Raw genomic sequence first — 7,222 nt, 5'->3', positions numbered from 1 at the left:
GACAGGTAAATGCTTATAGAAGCTTCTTGTATGTTTGAAATGAAAGAGTATAAAGAATGGACACAGGAAGAGAAATGACCCTGCCATACTCTAATTACAAAAAGTACCCTATTTGCATACTGAACAGACATAGAATTCAGAAGATGGTACTTGTAGACTGATGTATGAGTCTGGAATAATCCACTTCCCATAAATTGCCCATGTGTAGTTGGAGCTAGCAAGAACTAGTTTCCTCAGGCTGAGTTTGTTTTTCACAGGGCAACAAGTGCCACTTTCCATTAGGAACTCTCTGCAGTTAGAGTACATCCTGGCACCTGCACAAGGGATCTGTGTATCTGTGGACTGAATTAATAATGCACAATCAATAATGATGCTCTCTCTTTAAACATTTGATCTTTGATGAGACTTCATGAAATTATCATAAATTTTTGATTTACGTGTATAGCTGATTGATGTTTCACAAGCTTCTATGTGGAAAAAATTAGATGTGTTTTATTAGAAATTTCAAAAATGATTAAGTTAGTTACAAGGCCTTTGCAGAGATCCTCAGTGTAGCAGAAATTTTCTGTTTCTCTGTCTCTAATCTTTACACATATCACTCACTATGCCTGATACTGTCGATACTATTCCTGAGGAAGATGTGGACAAACCTCTACTCAGCCCCGATAGGGAACCATTGACAGAATAAAATAGCAATGTTGCCACAGTCCAACTTCATGACCAATGAATTTATCAAAGATATTTTCAGGAGTATGGGTGAAGGCAAGCATACAAGAGCAGAAATGATTCAGAGGTAGCTACATGACTAGATGCCTACCCTAGCGTGAGTGACAGCTCTCAGAGCCTGGAACCCTGGAGCACACTTCAGTACTTGCAGGTAGCTCTAAAGGTCAGTGACAATTAGCTTCTCAATAGTTGTCTATCCCCTCTTTCTTGTAGGCAGCCCTCTGGCTCTGAGAGTGTTCCTTACTAGTTGTATAACCTTGGATGTGTTTGGGGAGGGACTCAATGCATCTAAGCATTTTCAAGTTTCTCCTGAAGTTCCTGATGCCAGGAGCATGGCCTTGTGGAAATTTACTAGCTTGCACATGCAGCCCTGAGAGAACTTGTGTAGTCTAACAGTAAGAATATTTCTGGGTGTGGAGGACACTGTGACCGCTGATTCCAGAGACTGAAGATTGCCACCTGGCCTACGGAAACCCCCCTGGGGCTCTTCCCCGCTCCTTGAAGTCTCCTCTGGTTTATGCCTATATTGCCATCCCTGAAGTAAAGTTTTCAGAGCTTGATCAGACACCTGTCTTGCTCTCATTCTTCGTGTCTCTCGTCCCGCCTCAGTCTCTCTCCCCTGCTTTAGGTCCCTGCTGACTGTCCTACGGGTAGGGGCATCCTGAGTTATTTACTTCCTGATCTTAACCAGCCTCCTTTTAAAACTTTGTGAATCCTTAGGCATTTCATGCAGGATGGAATGTTCTGAAGCACTTCCCTCCAAAGTGGAATGTATCAATGGAGAATATAGCACCATACAACAACTATATAATATGCAGCAGTAATTTATGGAATTTGGAGTGTGTTTCATGAGAACATGAAATTGATCTATTTAATGTCTAATGCCGTTGACACTTAGAAGATGCTTGGAACATAACAGATCCTTAAATTTGGGTTAAATGGTGGACCAATGGATATATGAGTCATATTCTATTTGCTTAATGTATTTCTATACCTTGAATTGGCTTATTATTATTAAAGTTAAGGTCATTAGCATGATAATTAACAGTTAATTATAATGAGTTCTGAAATAAAATTATAGTAATTTTTTCTTCATAAGTTTTGATGAGAATAATTAAGGATGGTTAATTGATAACTCTGATTTCATTAAGAGCTCTTCACTCTCACATATCACAGTTCATTACTGATTCTGACTTTGTGGTTTCTGAGAGTGATTGATGATGTTACTGCAGCATTGATGACAACAGTGAGAATGGTGAGAGGAGGAATATCTATTGAACAGAGTTTACTTTTTATTATACTAAGAGTTCCTTTTTAACCTTCTTTTAAAAATGTTTGATATGTGCATGCATGTGAGCGTGTATGTGTGCATATGTGTGTATGAGTGTGAGATACATGTGGAGGCCAGAGGAAAATTTGTGTGAGTTCGTTTCTTCCTTCTACCATATGGCATTGGAGATTAAATTAAAACTAAGAGGAAAGTTCCTTTATCAGCACTTTTACTAAGACTTTGGCATCTGTTAATTTATGTGCTGCTCCCTATAACTCTGAAGAACCTTTACTACTAAATAAAGAAAGAACCACAGAGAAGCACCCTTCCATAGCCATATACGTGACTGGTTGTAGGACTAGAGTGTTGATAGTCATAAGACTTAAGTCAAAGCTTGTTACTGTGACTTTCTGGGAATAGAGAGACAACACATATCATTTGAAGACAGTAATTCTTTTTCCACAATTAAAAGTTCTAGTTTCTCAAAACTGTGTGCATGTGAGTTGGGTTTGCTTGGTCAAGAGATGTAAAAGCTGTTTGGAAACATCCTGGGCCATCAGGTTACCAAAAATGTAGAAAGAAAACTGCCACTGTCAAGAGAAGAATTTGAAAGTCCATGGAAGCAGAGGAGGAGATAAGAAGTTTGAAGAGACAAGCTAAGACTACAGAGGAAGGTCCATCTCATTAAGTCTAAGGAATACTGCAAGGTCAGAGCATAAAGAATCGATAAGGTGAACACATTGTCAAGAGTGCTCTATATAAAGTTAGTTATCTATGCAGTGTGGTAAGAAGAATATAGGCTGACCTAAACCCACTTCACCCTCTATGAGAGACTCGAGAGTATACCCTAGGTATTTTGAATGGTGCATATAAAAGTTGTTTGATTGATGGTAGGACCATGTCCCAATAAACTCATTGCGAAGGGTAAAAAATAAAACAAAACAAAACAATCAAAAGTTTAAAATGCGTCCAAGATACCCAGTTTCTGAAATCCCTGCCTCATTTTTGCCTTGTCAATCTTAAATATGCTCAGAACACTTATCGTAGACTGTAGGTAGGCAAACCATACAGTGCTAAGCCTGAGGTAGAAGGCATATTACAGTTATCAGAACTTACTGAACACTGTGAGAACCATGGTTCTTGTATGGGTCCTTCCCGCTGATGTACATGTGGTGGTTTGAATGAAAACCACCCTCATTGACTCATACAGGGTGGCATTATTAGAAATGTGTCCTTGTCGGCCTTGTTGAAGGAAGTGTGTCACTAGAGGTGGGCTCTGAGGTTTCAGAAGCTCAAGCCAGGCCCAGCGTCTGTCTCTTTTCCTGCTGCCTGCTGATCCAGATGTAGAACTCTCAGATTTGTCTCCAGTACCATGTCTGCAGGCATGCTGCCACGCTTCCCACCCTGACTACAATGGACTAAACTTAGGCACTTTAAGCCAGCCCCAATTAAATGTTGTCCTTTATAAGAGTTGTTGTGGTCATGGTATCTCTTCACAGCAATAAAACCCTAACTAAGACAGCATGTAGCAGGTGAACCCCCTGGACTTGAAGGTGCCTGTAGCACTAAACTGCTTGATGGTAGGATGGCTAAGCTTGAGAATAGCTGCTACAAGTTACCGTAGCACTGGCACTGGCTAATATGGCTTAGTGAGCATGATGTTCTTTGGGAGGATATTAAGTATCGGCTGTACAGTCTGCTCTTGTCATTGCACGCTTCTCTCCATCAAGCAAGAGCAGCCCACATCTGCTGGCAAATGCTCGCAAAGCTCTCAGAGAGGGCTGAGATGAATTTCTTCTAATGTCCGCGCACTGTTATTGATGCCAGCAAATGCCTTGGCGGCTTTGCTTATTGTGAAATTTCATGTTGTCTTGAGTCTAACTCCTTTTTCTTCCTCACATTCTTTACCCATTTTCTTCCCCTGTTCAATCAACACCTTCCTGCTAGGCTGCTCACTCCTATGGCAACACGCTCATGAATATTCGCCCTATCAATGCACAGTTCTGTTTCCCAAGCCCTTACACTCTCCTTTTACTATTTCATCAACAGAAGAATCTTTGTTAAAGCCTTTGAATGTATTCACATATGTCTTCAAAACTCTCTTCCAAATGCCACTCATGCGTTTCTGTGTGGCTTCCCATACCGTATGATGTTCTGCATCTCATTTTGAATGCTAAATCTTTCCAAACCTCTGAGTGCTTTGGAGAGGCATCAGCTGCCCCAACATTGTGTACGAGCATTCAGAGTAAAAAGCATATAATAATAAATAGCTGCTTTGAGTATAGCTGTTAAGTAGCGATTGCACTTTGATCTGTTGGTTGAATGAGTCCTTGGAGTCAGCAACAAATACACAAACTTTACATCAGATTGTCTATTGCAAATATGTTGTGAAGTTTTTCCAGGGTCTGAAGAATCTGCAATAGGGTGTCATTTTGCTTACAATACACTCTTGCCTGTGCCGTAAAACAGTTCAAAACCAAGTCCTTTATGCTGACATCATCCAGGTTTTCTTGTTATGGTGATTAGAAACAGGAAGGCTATGGTTGATCACAGTCTTGAATGCTCTAGGGTTCGCTGAGTGGCAAATTAGGAGAGGCTTTAATTTGGACACTGCAGTGTTTCCAGGGCAGAGCAGCACCGAGTGACACTTAATGCCTTGAGTCTTGGCATTGTCTGGGGCTCTTGATGAGCATATGCATGCTCTGGCATGCACTTGTAGAGCAAGCTGGCTTCATCTCTACTAATTATTCAGACAAATACGTTTTTCTACAGTTCTCCTATGTAGCTCTTCTTTAAAAGTCTTGGTATTTATGCTTTTGGCGTCTGCTGCCTCACTGCTGGTCATCACATTATTAAATTTAGGATGCCTTTTGAAGTGCTGAAACAAGCCCTGGTTTTCTGTGTTTGCATACATGTAAGGTCGATGGCATGTTGTTTTTGTGTCTTGAAATGGCTCCTTCCTCTGTGTAGACCCTTAGGGAACTAAGCAGCCTGTAATTCTGTGCCTGGTTTTCCATTCATATGACAGACAATTTTCCACATCATTAACTAGCCTAGCTCTTTACTTTATGATGACGGTGGGTCTAACTGATTTCACTATGTCACTGATTAGCTTATCTCATGAACAAGAATGTCAATTGTGAAAGATCTAACTTATAATGGCTGTTATTGGCTTACCTTCTTCATGCTAGACAATTGAATTTCATCTCAAGAACAGCTGCCACTTTCTTCTAACCAGAAGCTGTGATTTTTGTCTTGCTTGAGCTTGCACAGGATATTGTCATGTTCACCGTGAGTTCCCATGTGCACCTGCACTGTTGTGTCTGAAATACACTGTAGACATGATGGAATGCACACATACAAAACTATCCAAAACACAGTGGCAAGACAGTACGCTTCAGAGGACTGGTCATGGGATCTGGGGCTCACTGCTGCTGCCTAACACTAACAGACCATATTGTACCATGTATTGTTAGCCTGGAAAAAACATGAGAGCTAGAGATTTGAACTTTGATTGCTATTGGGCTTTTATTATGCCACATAGTCACAAAATAAAAAAAAAAATCTGTCAAACTTTTGTAAGTCAAGGTCTGTTCATAAAAGTATGAAGAACATGTGTCTATGTGTGTTAGCATGTGATAGTAACTACAATAGGCCACAAGAAGTAGTAAGAAGTATGCCACAATAAATTGAGAAAACCAATGCAAACCTCTGAGCCTGCAAATAAACACAGCACTATCAGGAACATTGCCAAATAACCTGTGGGATTATAGTGGCAGTCTGTCCTGCAACAACTCACATCCCGTTTCTATCTTTATCTGAATTAGTCATATAGTTACACAGCCCATATTTGCATTAACACACACACACACACACACACACACACACACACACACATGCACGCACGCGCACACACACCCCTCAGTATCTGTGGAGGATTAGTTTTAGGGGAACTAGTTTCAGGACCTCAATGGTACTGACATCTACAGATACTCAAACCCTTTATATACAGTGACACATGAAGCTAGAGAGATGGCTCCGTAGTTATGAGCATATACTGCTCTTCCAGAGGACTTCAGGCCATGCATCCATGTGGAGTGGCCTACAACTCTGGCTCCAGGAAAATATGACACTCTGGCCTCTGTAGGCACCTACCTCACATGTATATACCACACACAGATGCACAAATATGCATAAGTAAAAATAACGAAACAATTTTTTTAAAAAAAATGACATCATATTAGAATATAATGTATGCATATCCTCGCGCATACTTTACATCATCTGTACATTATGTAGGACATCTGATATGTAAATGTGCTATAAATTATGTTATGCTTTGTTGTTTCAAGAATAATGAAAAAGAAGAAGTCTTTGTTGTAGGTAAAGCCTTTGAGAGTTTCAGACTTAGTGATGCTTTAGCCACAAATATTTCAGCACTTGCCATCCAAGAACAGGGACATTCTTCTTGATAACCATGACACAATTATCAAATTCATAACACTCTCCATGGATACCACATTAGCATCTCACATGCCATGCATTTTCCAGTTTTATTTACTATCTCAATTACTTTATCCCAATCTCCTTTCTAGATGGACGCCAATGTCACACTGCATTGAATTCAGGCTGCCTCAAGAATATTTAATTCAGAAGATGCTCCCCTCAGTCGTTTTTGCCTTTTGTTAGCATTTTGGGGAGTGAGGCTAATTCTTTTATAGAATGAGCCTCCATTTTTAGGTATCTGTTTTCTTATGTATAGAAAATCTGTCAGGATTCTCTGTAGCAATGTATTACGATTCCCTGCTTCAAAACACTGAAGCATCATAACAAACTCATACACAATGGTGATAGCTCCATTAATAATACTTGTCTGAATGTATGATTATTAAGTGACTGAATGTATTCTAATTGCTTTAATTCCTTTCATAGTTCCTAGTTGGAATTTTCAATACAATTTTTGAGCAATTTCTCATTGGTCGACTTACACTATTTTTGTACTTTCCTTTTTCTGGGATCAGCTATTTCTCCTAGTAGCTTTTATTCTTTTATTGGTGAGTGGTGTCTTAAAACCATAAGCTTGGATTCTGGTTGTGCTTAAGGACATATGCCATGGAATAACAACTAGGTGAGTGCTTAAGGTGCAATATTTTTGGGGGTGCTATAAGTTATGTAAGGAGCTAGAATCCAAATGGAATTATGGATATGCAATTGTTATAAACTGAA

This window comes from Mastomys coucha, unplaced genomic scaffold, assembly GCF_008632895.1.
Source record: "Mastomys coucha isolate ucsf_1 unplaced genomic scaffold, UCSF_Mcou_1 pScaffold22, whole genome shotgun sequence".
NCBI classification, from domain to species: domain Eukaryota; kingdom Metazoa; phylum Chordata; class Mammalia; order Rodentia; family Muridae; genus Mastomys; species Mastomys coucha.
Note: the sequence above shows the minus strand (reverse complement) of the source record.